The sequence below is a fragment of the Cryptomeria japonica genome, chromosome 2 (genome assembly GCF_030272615.1).
Source record: "Cryptomeria japonica chromosome 2, Sugi_1.0, whole genome shotgun sequence".
NCBI classification, from domain to species: domain Eukaryota; kingdom Viridiplantae; phylum Streptophyta; class Pinopsida; order Cupressales; family Cupressaceae; genus Cryptomeria; species Cryptomeria japonica.
This window is the reverse complement of record NC_081406.1, coordinates 53225703-53247294: the sequence shown is the minus strand read 5'-3', so window position 1 is coordinate 53247294 and position 21592 is coordinate 53225703.

The following is a 21592-nucleotide window of genomic DNA, read 5'->3' as shown; positions in this document are numbered from 1 at the left end:
CGGGCCATCGATATAGTGATAGCTTCCTGTTGGATACAATTGTTTAATTGTGTATTATCTTTGATGTTACACAAATGTCATATCAGTCTACCGAGTTCAGAATGTTCGGCAAAGTAGTTAGACAGAGTCTACCGAGTTCAGAATGTTCGGCAAAACAGTTAGATAGAGTCTACCGAGTTCAGACGGTAAGAGAAACAAGTTACAGAGTCTACCTAGCACTCCAGTATGCTATACCGAGTTCACAGTCTTTACCGAGTTAAGTCGGTCTTCGAAGAATATGTGAAGGAAAGTCAGTCTATACCGAGTTTGCAGTACTTACCGAGTTCAGTCGGTTACCGAAGAATCAGCAGTGTTCACCGAGCATCAGTGAAATGTTTATGCAGCCGACCGAAGCAATATTTATTTATTGAAACTTGTATATGTAGCCGACCTATGTAATATTCATTTTAACTTGTAATTGGGCCGACTTGGTAACCTGAATGGTATATATGAGAGATCAAGTTGCGATTTCGAAGTGTGGTGAAGTATGAAAAGTATGGAAATGTGAAGGAGCAGAAATGTGCGAATTCTGATGAAGGATCAGTGATATCCTTGAGGTGCAGAAAAGATATATGTGATCAGTAAGGATCTATTGGCGCAGAACAGAGATCTGTATCAGCAAGATAAGTTGTATTTAATTCAGATCACTTCATTGTTGCTTTCTAACCATTGTAGCAGTGATACCGAAATCTCTTAACAGAGTTGGTCTAACAACCATTTTGTAAATCCTCTGACAAGGTGACAATTCGGTTGAATTGTTCTTAAGACCTTTCACAAGGCCACTCCTAACAGGGTGATCAAATCCTCTAACAGGGTCACACCTAACAGTGTGTTTTGTAACCTTTAACAGGGTTGGCTCCTAACAGGGCTCACTTCAGAAGAGTGAAAATCAGTAACTAGTTACATTGGTGGTTTTTCCCAAAATTGGGTTTCCACGTTATATCTGGTGTTACTTGTGTTCATGTTACTTGTTTTATGCATGTTTGCATGTTAATGTTTTATAAACACTGATAAGTTAATTTACCGAGTTTCAGTAGTTTATATTTAAGACATCCAAGGGACTTGTGGATTAATTTTTGTGGTAACTGATTCACCCCTCCCCTCTCAGTTACTCCATCCATATTTCCAACAATTGGTATCAGAGCTTTCGGTGCTTATAGGAAGGATTTCAAGGATCTAAGCTAAAGATCAAGATGTCTTACAAGAGGGAAATTCCAAGGCTAAACAGAAATAACTTTTCAGCATGGCAAGGTCTCATGAGACTCCATTTGGCTTCCATTGGAGATACAGGATTGACACATCTTGACACAGAATATGTGACACCCACTGGTACACTAACTGTTGCTGATATTGCTGCAAAGAAGACTCATAACACCATGATGATAGACATTGCATCTGCCCTAAGCTATGAAGAGTTTGATGATGTCAAAGATTGCAAAACTGCATTTGAAATGTGGAACAAGCTGAAAGATATCTATGGTGGTGATGACAATGTGAGAAGAGCCAAAGCAGAAAGCTTGAGAGGACAGTTTGATCAATTAAAAATGAGTGAGGATGAAAATATTGCAAAATATGTTGAAAGAGTCAAAGCCAGTGTCAGTGCAATCAAAACTTCTGGAGGTGATATCTCAGAGGAAACAGTCATAAGCAAAGTTCTCAAAACATTACTACCCATTTATGCAATCAGAGTTTCTGCAATTCAGGAAAGAAGATGTGAAGCAAATCACAAGATAAATTTAGAGGCCATAGTTGGAAGATTAACTGCATTTGAGTTAGACAACTATGACAACTATGTTCCAGCTTCCAAAAACATGGAATCAGCATTTGAAGCTAAGGTTTCACTCAAGGAGAAAGGCAAAAAGAAAAAGGAATCTCGGTCAGAAAGTGAAGATGAATCAGAACCAAGTTCAGATAGTGATCTTGAAATAATTGAAGCTCTTCTAGCAAAGAAATATTCCAAAGGCAGAGGAAAATACAGAGGCAAAGTTCCTCTAATCTGTTTTTCATGTGATAAAGTCGGTCATATTGCTGCTAGATGCCCAAACAAGCAGAGCAAAGATGAGAAGAAAGATCACAAATGGAATGGCAAAAAGGACTACAAATCATTCAAAGGTAAGAAAACATGCTTTATGGCTAAGGATTCTGATAATAGTGAAGATGAAATTGTTTATATTGCTATAAGAGATGATTCTGATAATGATGAGGAAGATAAGATGGCACTTATTTCTCATATAAGCAAAAATGATACTTGGATCATAGACAGTGGTTGCTCTCATCATATGACTGGTGATAAAACTAAGTTTGAACATCTGATAGACTATGAAGGAGGTAGTGTAAGGTTTGGTAATAATGAACCTCGCTACATAAAAGGAAGAGGTAGAATCCCTATAACCAAAGAACTTGTATTTGATGATGCCTACTGGGTTGAAGGTCTCAATCACAACTTGATGAGTGTGGCACAGCTACTTAATAGTGGACTCAAGGTGGAATTCACGCATGGAAAAGCCAAACTGCTAAATAATCAAGGAAAGCTGATTGCATCAGGCACTCAAACAAAAGGTAATTTGTTCCGACTTGAAACAAGTGAAAATTCATGTTTTATTGCTCAAGTTGAAGAAAGTTGGTTATGGCACAAAAGGTTATGTCATGTAAATTTTGATAACCTAGTGAAAATAAGTAAATTCAGAAAAGTAAGAGGTATTCTAGATATAAAGAAACCTGAGGTCGGTCTATGTAAGAATTGTCAAATTGGAAAAATGGGAAAGACTAGTTTCAAAAGCAAAAACTATCAATCTGAAGATATATTAGAAATTGTGCATACTGATTTATGTGGACCCATAGGAACTGAAAGTTATACTGGAGAAAAGTTCTTCATTCTTTTTGTTGATGATTACTCAAGAATGATGACTGTCATGTATTTAAGGAACAAATCAGAAGCATTTGAAAAGTTCAAATGGTATTTGGCTAGAGTAGAAAAAGAAACAGGTAAAAGACTTAAATGTCTAAGGTCAGACAGAGGTGGTGAATTTATCTCTCATGAATTCAATAACTTTTGCATTGAAAGAGGAATCAAAAGACAAGTATCAGCCCCTAGAACTCCTGAGCAAAATGGAATAGCTGAAAGAAGGAACAGATCTATCATGGATTGTGCAAGAACCTTAATGATTGAAAAGAATATTGCTATCAAATACTGGAAGGAAGCTATCAGCACTGCTGTTCATACTTTGAACCGAGTACAGCTGAAGAAGGACTCATTCAAAACCCTCTATGAATTATGGTATGGCTACAAACCTAATGTAAGTTACCTAAAAGTATTTGGAAGTAAATGTTACATTTTGAAAGAATCTAGAAAAGGAAAATTTGATGTGAAAGGTGATGAAGGTATATTCCTCGGATATTCTTGCAAGAGTAAAGCATATAGATGTTTGAACTTGTCTACTCATAAAGTTATAGAAAGTGCACATGTGAAAGTTGATGAGTTTGCAGAAAGATCTGAAGAAGAAAGCAAAAGAGAACCTGAAGATTATAGAAGATTTGTGTCTATTGAACCTGATACAATACCAGATACATCTGCAAATCATGAATCTTCTACTCCCGAGTCATCAGTAACCGAGTTACAGAAAGAGCAAACCGAGCTAGTATCTACCGAGTCTGATGAACCAGAACCAGTGTCTACCGAGTCTGAAGAAACCGAGCCAATATTTACCGAGCCGGACCAAGAGGACAATGATGAAATTCATTCTAAAGGCAAGAAACCTGTATTAGCCGAGTATGTCAGACGACATCACTCAGCAGATCAGATCATTGGAGACAAATCTGAAGGAACCATGACAAGAGGTAAGTTGAAAAGTACTTGTTTACTTGCTGATTTTGAACCTAGAAATGTCAAAGATGCATTGGAAAATGATAGTTGGACAGAGGCTATGAAAGAAGAGATAGAACAGATAGAGAAAAACAAGACATGGACTCTTGTACCCAGACCTAAGGATAAAAATGTCATTGGAACTAAGTGGGTATTCAGAAATAAACTGAATGAAGATGGCAAAGTTTCAAGAAACAAAGCAAGACTAGTATGCAAAGGATATGCTCAACAAGAAGGAATAGACTATGGAGAAACTTTTGCTCCTGTTGCAAGATTGGAAGGAGTCAGAACCTTACTTGCATATGCTGCCTACAAAGGATTCAAAGTTTATCAGATGGATGTTAAATCTGCATTTCTTAATGGTATATTGGATGAAGAGGTTTATATTGAACAACCTGAAGGTTTTGTTGATCCACAAAAGAAGGACATGGTCTGCAAATTACATAAAGCATTGTATGGTCTGAAACAAGCCCCTAGAGCATGGTATGAAAGATTGCATAACTATCTTATTCGGATTGGATTTCAAAGAACTAATGATAACAGTAGCTTGTATATCAAGGAAGGATCAGATAACAAAATTGTCTTAGCAGAAATATTTGTAGATGATACTATTTTCACAGGAAATGATGATCTTTGCAAAGAATTTTCAGTACAAATGAATAAGGAATTTGAAATGTCTATGTTTGGTGAGATCAAATTCTTTGTTGGTCTTCAAATTCAACAGAACAAAAATGGTATCTACATTACACAATCAAAATACATCAAAGAGATACTGAAAAAGTTCGGTATGGAAGATTGTAAACCAGTTGGAACTCCTATGTGTACTGGATTGAAGCTTACCAAGGAAGATGAATCACAAGAAGTAGATCAAACACTGTATAGATCTATGATTGGAAAGCTGCAGTATGTTGTTCATACTAGGCCAGATATTGCTCTTGCAGTTGGTATTGTTGCAAGATTCTCAGCAAAGCCAAGAGAAAGTCACATGATGGCAATCAAAAGAATAATGAGATATTTGAAAGGAACTGAAGAGTATGGTTTATGGTACAAATTTGGAGGAAATTTTGATTTGAAAGTATTTACTGATGCTGATTGGGCAGGAAACATTGATGACAGAAAAAGTACAAGCGGAGGAGCATTCTTTCTAGGAAAGAGATTGGTTTCCTGGACAAGCAAAAAGCAGAACTGTATATCCCAATCTACAGCAGAAGCAGAAAATGTTGCTGCAGCAGTAAATTGTTCAAATGTTGTTTGGTTTAAACAGCTATTGGCAGGCATGAAAATGGAAATCAAAGAACCAATTGTTATGTTCTGTGATAATACAAGTGCAATTGACATGTCCAAGAATCCAGTAATGCATCCCAAAACCAAGCACATTGCAATAAAATATCATTTTGTCCGAGAATTGGTGCAGGACAAGGAGATCAGATTGGAATATATTCACACAAAGGAACAAATTGCTGACATATTCACAAAACCATTGGCTAAGGATGCATTCTTGTATCTAAGAGGTAAGTTAGGGGTCACTCCCCTATCTGAAATTCACTAAAGAAAAGTTTTAGTGATGCATCAACTCATCCTAAGTGAAAAATCTACTAGTTGATGCAGTATAATCAGGAAAATATTGCATATGAATCAGTACAAAAGGTACATTATAACTCAGATAAAGTCTTATTGTCTTTGGCATGTGTTGTCAAAGAGGGAGAGTTACTGTCATATCCTACTAAAATTTGAAAGAAAGTTCATTAAGATAAAGAGGGAGAGTTTTACCATCCAAAGATGAAGTTACTTCACAGAGGGAGATTATTGAAAGAAGGAGTGTTCTCTATCCAAAGGGAAAGTTATGTTGGCATGTTGTTGTCATAAAAGAAAAGACCTGTTTTCAAATTTCATTCTGCTATGACATGTTGTGTTGCCATCAATGCCAAAGAGGGAGATTGTTGGATACAATTGTTTAATTGTGTATTGTCTTTGATGTTACACAAATGTCATATCAGTCTACCGAGTTCAAAATATTCGGCAAAGCAGTTAGACAGAGTCTACCGAGTTCAGAATGTTCGGCAAAACAGTTAGACAGAGTCTACCGAGTTCAGACGGTAAGAGAAGCAAGTTACATAGTCTACCTAGCACTCCAGTTTGCTATACCGAGTTCACAGTCTTTACCGAGTTAAGTCGGTCTTCGAAGAATATGTGAAGGAAAGTCAGTCTATACCGAGTTCGCAGTACTTACCGAGTTCAGTCGGTTACCGAAGAATCAGCAGTGTTCACCGAGCATCAGTGAAATGTTTATGCAGCCGACCGAAGCAATATTTATTTATTGAAACTTGTATATGTAGCCGACCTATGTAATATTCATTTTAACTTGTAATTGGGCCGACTTGGTAACCTGAATGGTATATATGAGAGATCAAGTTGCGATTTCGAAGTGTGGTGAAGTATGAAAAGTATGGAAATGTGAAGGAGCAGAAATGTGCGAATTCTGATGAAGGATCAGTGATATCCTTGAGGTGCAGAAAAGATATATGTGATCAGTAAGGATCTATTGGCGCAGAACAGAGATCTGTATCAGCAAGATAAGTTGTATTTAATTCAGATCACTTCATTGTTGCTTTCTAACCATTGTAGCAGTGATACCAAAATCTCTTAACAGAGTTGGTCTAACAACCATTTTGTAAATCCTCTGACAAGGTGACAATTCGGTTGAATTGTTCTTAAGACCTTTCACAAGGCCACTCCTAGCAGGGTGTTCAAATCCTCTAACAGGGTCACACCTAACAGTGTGTTTTGTAACCTTTAACAGGGTTGGCTCCTAACAGGGCTCACTTCAGAAGAGTGAAAATCAGTAACTAGTTACATTGGTGGTTTTTCCCAAAATTGGGTTTCTACGTTATATCTGGTGCTACTTGTGTTCATGTTACTTGTTTCAGTTTATATTTAAGACATCTAAGGGACTTGTGGATTTATTTTTGTGGTAACTGATTCACCCCTCCCCTCTCAGTTACTCCATCCATATTTCCAACACTTCCATCTTGTCAACTCGATCACCGATATCAACCCGATCACTAAAGGCGACCTCATTGGGTATCGGTGTAGCAAACAACCAAGTCTCCCGATCTCCGATGATACCCCAATCACTGAAGGCAATTCCATCGGGTCATCGGCAAGACAACCAAACAGCTATCTCGATCGTCCAATCTTCCTTGATCTACTTGATCTCTCTTTTGCCATGGTGTTACTCCCTGATTCGTCCACGCATCCAACTAGGCACCACCAAATCTGCCACCTCATCAGTTGCCAAGCTGCAATGGTTAACTAGCGAGTATCTTCATCATGCGGTATAGCGACAATTGTCTGAACATCCTGGACTTGCTCACCAGTTAACTCACCTGAGCTGCTCTCTTGTCGGGCCCCACCTTGGTCGCCAAGTCGCAGGGGATAACCTTCATGCATCTCACCATAGCAATATAGTGACAATCGTCCAATCATCCTGGACTTGCTCACTCGTTAACTCACCTGAGCTGCTCTTTTGTCGAGGCCCACCACTTGGTCGCCAAGCCACGATGGATAACGTTCATGCATCTCCATCATGCAGTATAGAGACATTCATTAATCCACCTTCAACCTGCATGATCTTTAACTTGCTACTTTTTGTATGTGCTTTGTCACCAAGCCACGAGGAATAACTTTCGATCATCTTCCCATCATGGTATAGCAACAGTCATTGGATCATCTCGGGCTTGCTCACCCGATAGCCAATCACAAGAAGAGGGTTCCATCAGCCCATTGGCAAGAGTCACACCGCCAACTATTCCATCAGGATAGGTTACTCTGATCAGTCTGAACACAAGTCAAGTTAATTCAAGGCACATTTCCAACAAACTCCCACTTGACGAGGAATTCACTGGACCGATTACCATTCCAGACATTACTGAGAAACATGGGTATCAAGACCCATAGAATTTGAACACCACTTGAACTTGTGAGTGCTCACAGGTTTCATCAAGGCGTCTGCAACATTTTCCAGAGTGTCTACCTTGTTAAGATAAACTTTTCCATCTTCCACCATGTCACGAACACAGTGATACTGAACATCAACATACTTCGTTCTGGCATGGAAAGTAGGATTCTTCGCTAGACATATAGCACTCTAACTATCACTCCGAATTTCAATTTGCCCTGTACCAAAACCAACATCTGAACTCAACCATCTGATCCAAATAGATTTTTTTCACACATGTGTAGCGGCCATGTACTCTGCCTCTGTAGTGGACAAAGTGACTACAGTTTGTCGCTTGCTCATCCAACTAATTGCTCAACCATTCATGACAAAAACATATCCACTAGTGGATCTTCTGTTGTCTACATCTCCTGCCCAATCAGAATCCACAAAACCACATACACTAAGAGTTTTCTTTGAATCATCAGAATGACCATGATAGCACAAAGCAAAATCTAAAGTTCCTTTCAGATATCTAAACACCCTCTTTACAGCATCCCAATGTGGCCTTCCTGGATTCAACATAAACCTGCTAAGTACTCCCACTGGTTGGGCAATGTTTGGTCTTGTACAGACCATAGCATACATCAAGCTTCCAATAGAACTTGCATAAGGAATGTTCTTCATGTCAGCAATCTCTTTTGGAGATTTTGAACTGTCAAGGCAAAGTTTCCTCTTAGATCTATCCCTTTTGATCTCCATTCCCAGAATGTACTTTGCTGCTCCTAAGTCCATTTCAAATTTCATAGATAACTGAGATTTTAATTTTGAGATCATACCTTTTGTATTTCCTATGAACAACATGTCATCTACATACAAAGCTATGATAAGAATCCTATCACCTTTAGTTTTGTAGTAAACACAATGATCAACTTTTGATCTCACAAATCCCAAGGACAAAACAAATGTATCATACTTTTGATACCACATTCTGGGAGACTGTTTCAAACCATACAGAGACTTCTTGAGTCTGTAAAACAAGTGTTCTTTACCTTTTTCCACAAAGTGCTTAGGTTGAGACATATAAATCTCTTCTTCAAGATCACCATGAAGAAACATTGTCTTCACATCCATCTGATCAATCTCCCAATCATATGCTACTGTAAGTGACAAGAGAAATCTGAAAGATGTTAGCTTAGCCATAGGAGAAAAGATCTCTCCATAGTCAATACCTTCCTTTTGAGAATACCCCTTTGCAACCAATCTTTCTTTGTACTTGTCAATGCTGCCATTTGGACCATACTTCTTTTTGAATACCCACTTGCAGCCTACGGGCTTTCTACCTTTAGGCAATGGCACCAAATCCCAAGTTCCATTTTTATCCAATAATGACATTTCATCATTCATGGCTTCCAGCCAGGAATCTAAATCAGGTATCTTAATAGCTTCTTTGACAATCCTAGGCTCATCAGTATCTGCAAGTAAAGCATGAGCACAATTAACATTCAACATAGAGTGACTGTGCTTATTAGGTGTATACCTATCAGGTTGTCGCCTCTCTCGAGTAGATCTTTTCAACTCTGGTGTTGAGGCTTCTTGAGGTTCAACGGGAGGCTCATCATCATGTTCTTCTTCAAAACTACTCGAACTACTTGAACTCTCCTCATCTTCAAGTATCTCTAGAGATTCTTCCTTAGCTGGAGGAATTTCAACCTCAACTTCTCCTTTCTTTCCTATGTTGTGATCTAGTGACATAGGTTTCAGCTCATGAAAAATCACACTTCTGTTGTACATAACCTTACCAGTCACTAGATTCCAAAGTTTGTATCCATTCACACCAACTCCATAGCCAATTAAGATACATTTCACAGCTTTGTTATCCAACTTATATCTATTAATATCAGGCACATGAGCATATGCCTCTACACCAAAAACACGAAGGTGCCTTAAAGAAGGTTTCTTACCAGACCATGCTTCCATAGGTGTTTTGTCAACCGATGCTGAATTAGGAGAGTGATTCAGCAGGTAACATGTTGTAGCAACTTCTTTAGCTCAAAATTTTTGTTTCGGCTCAACTCCGCTCAACATGCTTCTTTCTTTCTCCATTAGAGACCGATTCAACCTTTCAACAACTCCATTTTGTTGTGGAGTGTAAGGTACGGTCTTATGTCTCTTAATTCCATGATCAATAGAGTACTTGTAAAAATCTTCACTACAGTATTCACCACCATTGTCTGTTCTTAAACATTTAATCCTTCTCCCAGTCTAATTTTCAACAAGGTTCTTAAACTCCTTAAACCAACTGAACACTTATGATTTACTTTTAAGAAAGTATACAAATGCCCTTCTTGAATAATCATCTACAAAGGAAACATAATACTTAGACTTAGACAGAGAAGGAACCTCTATTGGACCAAACACATCAGAGTGAACATAATCCAGAATGTCGAAAGATTTATGAGAACTGGAATAAAACTGAACACGATTATGTTTTCCATATATGTAGTATTCGCAGAAATCAAACTCAAAACTACAATCATCCAAACCTTCAACCAGATTCTTATTCTTCAAAGCTTTTAAACCTTTTTCACTTATGTGGCCTAACTAATTATGCTAGAGCATTTTTTTCTCAGTGGGAAGTTTAGCTTCCAATGAATTAGCATTATGCATCATTACAGTTGTCTTAACAGACTTTTTAGAGGTTACATTACAACATATAGGTTCAACATTTAACTTATACAGTGTACCAATGCGATCACCCTTTGCCAATACAATGGAACCCCTAGTCATCTTGCAACCACCAGATACAAAAGTAACTTGTACTCTAGCATCATTAAGTTTACTTAGAAAGAAGGTTTCTTGCCAAACTTGGTATATGAAGAACTCCATTGATCCCCTTCACTCTACCATCTGGGAATTGAATTTTAATCCTACCTCTCCCTACAATCTCCAATGTAGAATCACTAGCCAAGTATACCTTTCCACTAGCATACAGTTCATACTTCGAGAATCACTCCTTGTGGGAGGTCATGTGAAAAGATGCGCCAGAATCTACTAACCAGGTGTCATCTGAGGTGGGTACTGCCAGGGCTTCTACAAATGCATCTGCATCACTCTGAGAAGATTCAGTGTCAAAATACTTCTTTTTCTTCTTCTCCTCCTTGCAATCCTTTCGGATATGCCCTTTTTGTCCACAGTTCCAGCACTTTACCTTTGACTTCTTTCCTGGAGATTTCGATCTCTCTTGAGACTTGGAATTCTTTCCTTTCTTCTTGTCTTTGTCCTTCAGTCTGCCTCGAACAGAGAGTGCATCTTTTATCGTCTCAGAAGACTTATTTCTCATTTCTTCTGACAAAAGAGTATTAACCACAGTATCCATCTTGAATTGGGTCGTAGTACTACCGATAGCCATCACTAAGTGATCCCAAGAGTCAGGCAATGAACACAACAACAACATGCAACGTTCTTCTTCCTGAATGGTCAAACCAACATAAGTTAACTATGCAAGAACCATGTTGAATGCATTCAAGTGGTCTGCCAATGGTGTTCCTGCATCTATCTTCAGAGAGTACAACTTCTTCCTCAAGAAAATTTTATTCACCAAGGATTTGCCTTGATAAATATCTCCCAACTTATTCCAGAGAGGATGTGCAATTTTCTCCTCATGGACATTTAACAGAACAGAATCAGCAAGACATAGCCTGATTAGACCCCTTGCCTTCTAGTCGGCTAATTCCCAATCCTCTTGCTTCATGCCTGTAGATTTCTGCCCAAACATAGCAATCCAAAGGTCTTGGTCAACCAACAATTCTTCCATTTTGAGTTTCCATAATTCGAAACTGGAACCATTAAATTTCTCCATGTCTATGCGCCCTAAGATGCTCGCCATCTTAATCTGTAAAACAAACAAGTAGACACTCTGCAAGACTCCCACTGAAACAAAACTAACACAAAAAAATAACCCTACCCAACAAGGATAACAAAACGGGCCAAGCTCTGATACCACTTGAAATGAAAGCATAGTGCGAAAACACCTTCCTCATGTCAATTAACAGGGAAGAATGTAGTTTAAAACTTTTACAGAACGTTAAGAATAATATAGACAAACAAATAGAATCAACATAGAGACAAAACACCAATAATTATGTGGGAAAACCCTTTTGGAAAAAAAAACCCACCACCAACAGTTGAACACTTTATTTCCAGTAAATGAATTTACAATAAAGTTTCAGTCTACAACTACAGGTATTCGTTCTCAGATTCTCACAAAACTGGACACTACAATCGGCATACAATAATTAGTTACTTTCCCATAGTTATCCAATGGCTTCATATATTAGATTGTCGATAGTTCATCTGAGTAACTGCACCAACGGTTTGAAGTCTAACCATCTACGTCGGTCTGCATTCATGAGAAACATAATATCCCACATGCACCAGGAAGTCGGGTCGGTTTAGTGTAGGGGAAAAAGCGAGACTAGGCTAACATGTCCTAATCCTACCTTTTGACACACATTGTGGAATACGAAAGAGCCTAGAGGTATCACACAATTGGCTACTTCTTTTTGTGGAAGAGAGAGCCATGGGCTACCTATTAGGATTTCTATTCCTTTGTTGTAATTGAAAGATAAAATGATACAAGTTCAATTCCTAATCCCAAAGTGCAAGTATGAACTAATAACAAGATTGCAGAATTAAGGTTAAGCAATGGAAAGCTGTAAACACAACAACAAGACAAGAATGCAAATGCGTACCCGGAGTTAAAATCTGAGTGAAAATGTTCAGGACGGGGGCGCAAGTGCCACTATCCTGATACTGCCCTTGAAACTGCTCCTGAAACTGCTGTTCTGCAACCTGAAAAGCTGTTTGAAACTTGTTGTCTGACAGAAGGACTAGGGCGCCCAGCGCCCCTGTCCCAGGGACCAGGGCACCCAGCGCCCCTGTCCTGGCAGGACTAGGGCGCCCCACGCCCCTGTCCTGGTCTTTTGCTCTGAAATTTGGTGTGTTGTTCTGTCTCAGTCTGCTTCCGTCAGATCTGCAACTTGCGGCGTCGTCCGAATCCCGAAACCTGCACTTATATCTGAAAAGGTATGGTGGGTGGCTATATAGGGTTTTTCCTTAGTCAAACCCCCGCTTTGGTGGTTTCCACCTCCATGAATAGCCAAGTTGTATTGTAAAAGTAGTGTGTGCAGACCTTGTGTGTGTGCAAGATCCTAAAATGCAAGTAAGCAAACTAGAGCAACCTAGAAAGTAAACCCTAATTGCTTTTACATGATAATGTAAGTGCTCCAAATCAAGATGCAAAGTGATCTAAAGCATGAATACAAATGATATGATGAAGCTTATGCAAAGACATGAAAACAACATGAAATCATACCCAACCCCAAGGGAGGGGTACAAGCCAATCTTCAGTCGGTGATCTCTTATTGTTCTTCAATGCCTTCAAAGCCCTAAATGGATGAATGAAATTGATGGATGCTTGATGGATGGATGTTGAATGTTGTTGAAGTCTTCAAAGATCTGCCCTTTCGCTGTATAGAAGGTCCTTGAAACCAAAATTTTGGATCCTTTCAAATGAAGAAAGAGAGCTCTTATATATGAAACCCTAGGTCTTAATTTCAACTTTTGGCTGACCTAGAGATTGAATCTCCCACCAATTTCTTGGGGTTAAGCTTTATTTTATGATTGGATCGTGCTCCTAAAATTTCGGGAAAAATGTCCGGGACCGTGTGCACTCTGGGCGCCATGGTCCTCTCCGGGCGCCATGGTCCCGACAACTTTTCACCAAATTTTCAGGGCCGTCGGATATGATGATTTTAGAGTGAATCCCGAAGTTACAGGTGATTTCGAGATGTTTTGACCCCCGAAATCAAGCCCCCAAGTTCAAAATAGGACCTAATTAGGGTTTTAGATTAAATGATGTATTAGAGGAATAAAATGAAAGGGGCACACTTTAATGAAAAGGGCCCAACTTTATGATATGGGAGATGATAAAATAGAACCTTAGACCTAATTAATTTAATTAATTAAGTGCTAAAGGGGAAATGCAATGCAAAATGCAAACTGCGCTAAGGCGGGTGCTAAACTAGGTGTGAAATTGTACTGCTTTAGCAAGTGCGTACAATTTACGACGCTACATTTAGCCCCCACTTTAGCGGTCATATGAACACTACGTGCATATGAAAGCTAAAGTATAGAAAAGTAAACATTATTTGAAAAAGGATATATCCATAAGTTTGTCGAACGAAGCCCCCAGCAGTATCTGCAGTACACAGTTAGGAACCGCACCCTACAAAACACACGTTAGATCACAAAATCACCTAATGCTTACTAAGGAAGGTGATGAAAATTCGAGGGTAGCTATATGCCCCCCCCTGTTTCGGCTTGCTAATTTTAGTGAGTTGAAACAGGGTATCATGTTTAGCACTTCGAATTGTTAAAGAATATTGATGACAAATGCTCACAAGAAGATTTGAGAGTGTGAGGATTTGAGAGTTCTCTAACACAAGATGAAGGATGTAAATGGAAACAAAATGCAAAGAGAAGAAAAGAAAGGAAAAAGCAGCATGAATACACACATTGGTGTTCCATGAGAAGAATAGTGAGAGAGAAAACATGGACTTCTCGCCCCTAGATCTTGTCTAGGTGATCCATGGGAAAAAGGACATGGAAAACTAGCCCCTAGAGTCTGTCTAGGTGATCCATGTAAGGGAGGAGAGTGAGAAAGTCTAGCCTTATGCCACTAGTTCCACTCAACCTCGTGCATGTGTGTGTAAGGGAGGTTAGAAGCACCTCATAGGAGTCTATGCTCGAGTATGCTACAACCTGTATAGTACAAAAGCGTGACATCTCACTCTAAGAGTCTGTGCTCTAGTTCCGAGAATGACCCACTGCTCAAAAATTGTAATGTCATAAGCAAAGTAGAACAAGGATACCTACCTTCACCACAAAAGAAGATACCCCAAAAATGCCACAATGTCATAGATCCAAGCAAGAGAGTTTTGCACTCTTTAAGCAAGGATAAGATAGTTGAAAAGGGATATCTTGTAGTATGTGTAAAGGAGATCCTTAGAGGAGAAGAGATCTTTGTACAAAAGACACCTATCCTCGAGAGGAATTGTCTTAGACAAATATAACATCTTCTAGAATAAGACAAAGAAGAGAATAAGAATGCAATACTTCCTTCTTTTGCGAGGTGAAAGTGATTCTTAATGAAGGATGACGCTTTTTTTTTTTTTTTTTTAACCCAATTGGGAGAGTGAATTTATTATGGATGTATTTTACCAAGTGCAAAAGAGGTTGTAGTCAAGGACTTACACCTCTTGTAAGAGAGAGTCCTGGAACAAACAACAGCAAATGCATACAAGGAATAACATCAAGTAATAAAGTTCACACCATCCACGAAATAGGAAAAAGTGGATCCTTAGATAAAAATAAGAAAAGATCATTGCTTCCCAAGGATAAGGTCAATGAGAAGGACTTACACAATCTTCCAAGGAGAGATTTAGACATAAACAAAATGTACTACATACTCACATGGGCTCATGCAAGCAAGACATTAGTGTATGTAAAATGCTCCTCACAAGAAGTGGGTAGGATAAGAAAGAGAATACACATCTTCTTCCATATCTAGGAAAAGAGAATTCTAAAGCAAAGATGATCAATATTTCCACAGTATTACCCCATAGGAACAAGAGATAACATGGAAAAATTAGGCTATTATGTTGCTTCAAAAATATGTTTGCACTTGAAATTGTACCATCATGAATGAAAATGAGCCCCCAGTAAATGAGCTACCAATGTCACATAATGATGAGCAACATAATAGCCATTAATGTTATTTAAAGACATGATAGACTAAATGAGGTATTTGAATATGACATGCTAAATGCTCAACTATAAGTGAGATCAAAAACATGTATAAAGTGATAAAAATTGAAGAAGAAAATTCACAAGAAATCTTAGAAGAGGGATGAGTGTAATTTATTAGAGCCTTATCCCTGGAGGAAAGGACTTTATGATGAATAGGAGATAAAGATTCATAAGTGGATTTAGAAATTTGAGGGGAATCATAAAGAGATTTGATCATCGCCAAGATTTCCTTATGAGGGGAATGAGAGTTGATAGAAGTAGAAGATGATTTAGTTGAAGTGAGATCATCATCACTACTAAATATAGCATTCACACTGAGAGATGGTCTTTTAGATGCTTTGGTGGGCTTAGAAAGATTATATCCAAGTCCAAATGAATATTCATGCATGTTATGTTCTAAAGGAACTTTAATTCCTTGTTCATTTGCGCCACAACCATTTCCACTATAGCCACTCTTAGCCAAAATATGAAAACCACGACCATAATGATTAGCCATTTCAGAAAGAAAAGGTGGTTTTTCATAAGACAAAGAATCAAATTCTTCAGAATTAGAGGTGTGAGGAGAAGAAGTTTGAGAAGCAGCCACAAAATTATTGCTCATAGGTTCAGGTAAGACTGATTGATCTCTAGTTTATTCCTTCTTTTTAACTTTAAGCTCTCTAGGAGGAACCCTATACTCACCTACAAAGGTGGGATTGAAATCAAGAGATCCCCAATCATCTTCTACGAGAACCTTCTCAGGATCAAAAGCCTTTTCATGTGTAGATTCAATTTGAGAAGAATCTTCTTCAGGAACTTCAGACTCATCCAAAGAATTTTGATTATCAGAGGGTAATGATTCATCCATAGGTATCTTGTTTAACAAGTCATCACTAGAAGAGGAAGGCTTAGAAGAACTCCCTTTGCAAGTAGATGTTTGCAAACAAGCTTGAAAATTAGTATCACCTATCAAGGTATATGTCTTATTATTATAAATAAATTTAACTTGTCTATGCAATGTAGAGGGGACAGCTTGCATACTGTGAATCCAAGGTCTCCCTAATAACAAGTTGTATGTTAGATTTCTCGACATAACATGGATAGGAGTAGGCAAAGTAACAGGTCCCACTGTGATGGGTAAGGTGATAATACCTAATGAAGACTTAGCCACATTATCAAAGCCTCGAATGGGACGAGAGTCAGGCTCAATAAGGGATGTATCCACATTCATCTTATGCAATAGATTAATGCTACACACATTAAGGCTAGAACCATTATCTACCAGTGTTCGTCTTATAGCAGTGTCATTTATGATAACCACAATCATCAAGGGATCATATTGATGTTGAATTTCACTAGTAGGCAACTCATCTTGAGTAAACACAATTTGAGCTTTAGGATTCATCACAGAGTTAACCAAAGACACTATATTACTAGATGTATTAGGTGGAGGAACATTCAAATCTTTCAAGGCATCTTGTAACATTCCATGATGAGCAGAAGAAGTTTGGATCAAATCCCAAAGGGATATCTTAGCAGGGGTAGCTTTAAGTTGTTCTATGAGATCATATTCCTTACTAAGAACTTGTGAAATACGTGGAGCTTGCAGAAGAATTGGTTGAGGATTAGGAAGAGAAACTGGAGTAACAGGAGGAGGATTAGGCTGCCTATTATTTCTAGTATTATAGGTATGAGCAACCGCATGATAACTCTCTCTAGTCAGTTGCTTAGCATACTCATAAGGGCTCTTAGTAGAATAACCTCCTTGCACAGTAATAATAGGTTTCTTAGGAGTGCAAAAAGAATCATTAGCATAACCACCTTGAACCACTAAGATAGGCTTATTTAAAGGTTGAGAATTTTGAGAAGGACAAGCACCTTGGACAGTGAAGAGAGGTTTGTTAGGTGTTTCATTCACATGTATCAAATTGATTGAGGATGGTTTAGAGGAATGAACAAAAGTGTTGGAAGAATTATTGATAGTCTTCTCTTGCACTAAAATCTTATCATGGATTAAATCAATTTTAGGAGAGAGACAAGGGGTAGGCATTGATGTTCCAGTAGGAAGAGTAGTACTAGGAAAGGTCATATCATCCTCTATCATCAAAGGATCTACATGGGGAATAAACTCTCTAGGAGAAGGATCAACATTACTCTCTAAAGTCTCACTTTTGAGATGGAGATCTTTGAAAGAGATGTTAACCATCTTGTTTTGAACTAGGGTTTCCTTATGAGTAGAACCAAGTTGAGGAGAGGGAGATGCTTTATTTTTAGAGGGAGAATGATTGAGATTTAAGGAAGGTGAGAAACTATCAAGGGAGTTTCCAATCTTGATTTCATCCCCTTTGGCTAGGGTTCTCTCATAGGGTAGGGAATAATCTACACCTTCTTCTAATGGTTCATCCCAAATAGTGAAGTTGTTGAAAGGAATGTTTGAAGCATTGTCAATTTCGGGAGAGGAGATAACATTGTTTATTAATTCCTCATCCTTAGGAGGGAGAGCATCAATAGATGTGTTAAACTCATCCTCTTTCCTCAAAATATGTTCAATATGATCTTTAGGGGAGAGAGAATTAAGGAAATTGCTTTTTATTTCATCTTCTTTCTCTAAGGGATGCTTATGGGTAAGACAAACTTTAGGAGAAGGGTAAGCATTTATCATTAATTCATCATCTCTAGTGGGAATTTTGTTGGAAAAGGAAATGCCATCACTAGGAAATGTAGGGATAATGTCATCTTCTTGCACAAAAGGATCCTCATGAAGGGAGCGTTTTTTAGGAGCCACAAGGTCATCAAGGGCATCATCCAACAAAGCATGATCATATCTATTAAAAGGTTTATCTTTTGATTCAAAAGGAGATATCTCTTCATAGAGGGGATCATTGAAAACAACCATGTTACTAGATTTAGTGGAAGAGTTGATAGGAATGTACCCTTGAGAGGAATCATTCGACTTATCTTTCTAATCACAACGAAATGGCATAGTAACAATGTTTATGAGTTTTTGGTAAAATGAAGGTTTGGTATCTTTAGGTTTCAAAAACTCATCTAAAGCTTCATCTAACTCATAATCATCACAAATATGAACATCTTGCAAATAAAAATCTGACATTTTGAAATAAAAATTGCATAAAACTTAAACATACAATGCAAAGAAACAAAACACACTCTTTCTTTTCCTTCTTTTTTTTTTATGAAAATGAAACTTAAATGAAACACGCTAAATCTAGATTTAGATCTAACAAATGTAATGCAAGAGAAAGCAATAATAAGATTCACGTCGGGTTCACCAAAATGTGTAGGGGAAAAAGCGAGACTAGGCTAACATGTCCTAATCCTACCTTTTGACAGACATTGTGGAATACGAAAGAGCCTAGAGGTATCACACAATTGGCTACTTCTTTTTGTGGAAGAGAGAGCCACGGGCTACCTATTAGGATTTCTATTCCTTTGTTGTAATTGAAAGATAAAATGATACAAGTTCAATTCCTAATCCCAAAGTGCAAGTATGAACTAATAACAAGATTGCAGAATTAAGGTTAAACAATGGAAAGCTGTAAACACAAGGACAAGACAAGAATGCAAATGCGTACCTAGAGTTAAAATCTGAGTGAAAATGTTTGGGACGGGGGCGCAAGCGCCACTGTCCTTATACTGCCCCTGAAACTGCTCCTGAAACTGCTGTTCTACAACCTGAAAAGCTGTTTGAAACTTGCTGTCTGACAGAAGGACCAAGGCGCCCAGCACCCCTGTCCCAGGGACCAGGGCGCCCCATGCCCCTGTCCTGGTCTTTTGCTCTGAAATTTGGTGTGTTGTTCTGTCTCAGTCTGCTTTCGTCGGATCTGCAACTTGCGGCATCATCCGAATCCCGAAACCTGCACTTATATCTGAAAAGGTATGGTGGGCGGCTATATAGGGTTTTGCCTTAGTCAAACCCCTGCTTTGGTGGTTTCCACCTCCATGAATAGCCAAGTTGTATTGTAAAAGTAGTGTGTGCAGACCTTGTGTGTGTGCAAGATCCTAAAATGCAAGTAAGCAAACTAGAGCAACCTAGAAAGTAAACCCTAATTGCTTGTACATGATAATGTAAGTGCTCCAAATCAAGATGCAAAGTGATCTAAAGCATGAATACAAATGATATGATGAAGCTTATGCAAAGACATGAAAGCAACATGAAATCATACCCAACCCCAAGGGAGGGGTACAAGCTAATCTTCAGTCGGTGATCTCTTATTGTTCTTCAATGCCTTCAAAGCCCTAAATGGATGAATGAAATTGATGGATGCTTGATGGATGGATGTTGAATGTTGTTGAAGTCTTCAAAGATCTTCCCTTTCGCTGCATAGAAGGTCCTTGAAACCAAAATTTTGGATCCTTTCAAATGAAGAAAGAGAGCTCTTATATATGAAACCCTAGGTCTTAATTTCAACTTTTGGCCGACCTAGAGATTGAATCTCCCACCAATTTCTTGGGGTTAAGCTTTATTTTATGATTGGATCATGCTCCTAAAATTTTGGGAAAAATGTCCGGGACCGTGTGCACTCCGGGCGCCATGGTCCCAACAACTTTTCACCAAATTTTCAGGGTCGTCGAATATGATGATTTTAGAGCGAATCCCAAAGTTACAGGTGATTTCAAGATGTTTTGACCCCCGAAATCAAGCCCCCAAGTTCAAAATAGGACCTAATTAGGGTTTTAGATTAAATGATGTATTAGAGGAATAAAATGAAAGGGGCACACTTTAATGAAAAGGGCCCAACTTTATGATATGGGAGATGATAAAATAGAACCTTAGACCTAATTAATTTAATTAATTAAGTGCCAAAGGGGAAATGCAATGCAAAATGCAAACTACGCCAAGGCGGGTGCTAAACTAGGTGTGAAATTGTACTGCTTTAGCAAGTGCGTACAATTTACGACGCTACAGGTTCGTATTCATATACACCGACAAGACCATATTCAGTGTCCAAGTGTTTACCTTTTGGACTCTGGTTCGAGCGCACACCCGTAGTCAGTCTCTACTCCATCGGCCATCAGAAAGACCACAAAAGCATTGCTCTGATCTCTCGATGAACCAACAACTTTACTAATGTGGCTCCAAACAGATCATCTCCATCGACTTATCAGGATAGCCTTCAACAGGTAGACCTGATCTCCTGATGATACCACAGTGACTCAATCGAGCCATCGACATAGATTCCATCTTGTCAACTTGATCACTGATATCAACCTAATCATCAAAGGTGTCCTCATCGGGTATCAGTGTAGCAAACAATCAGTTCTCCCGATCTTCGATGATACCTCGATCACCAAAGGAAATTCCATCAGGTCATTGGCAAGACAACCAAATAGCTATCCCGATCATCTGATCTTCTTTGATCTACTCAATCTCTCTTTTGCCATGGTGTTACTCCCTAGTTCGTCCATGCATCTAGCTAGGCACCACTAGATCTACCACTGAACTACCACCTCATCAGTCACCAAGCCATGATGGTTAACCAGCGAGTATCTTCATCATGCGGTATAGCGACAATCATTTTACCATCCCATATTTTCTCACCAGTTAGCTCGCCTGAGCTGCTCTCTTGCCAGGCCCCACCTTAGTCGCCAAGTCACGGGAGATAACCTTTGTTCATCTCGCCATAGTAGTATAGCGACAATCATCCGATCATTCCGGACTTGCTCACTCGTTAACTCTCCTGAGCTTCTCTTTTGTCAGGCCCCACCACTTGGTCGCCAAGCCACAATGGATAACGTTCGTGCATCTCCATCATGCGGTATAGCGATTAGTCGTTGATCCACCTTCAACCTGCATGGTCTTTAACTCACTTCTTTTGCATGTGCTTTGTCTCCAAGCCACGGGGAATAACTTTCAATCATCTTCCCATCACGGTATAGCAACA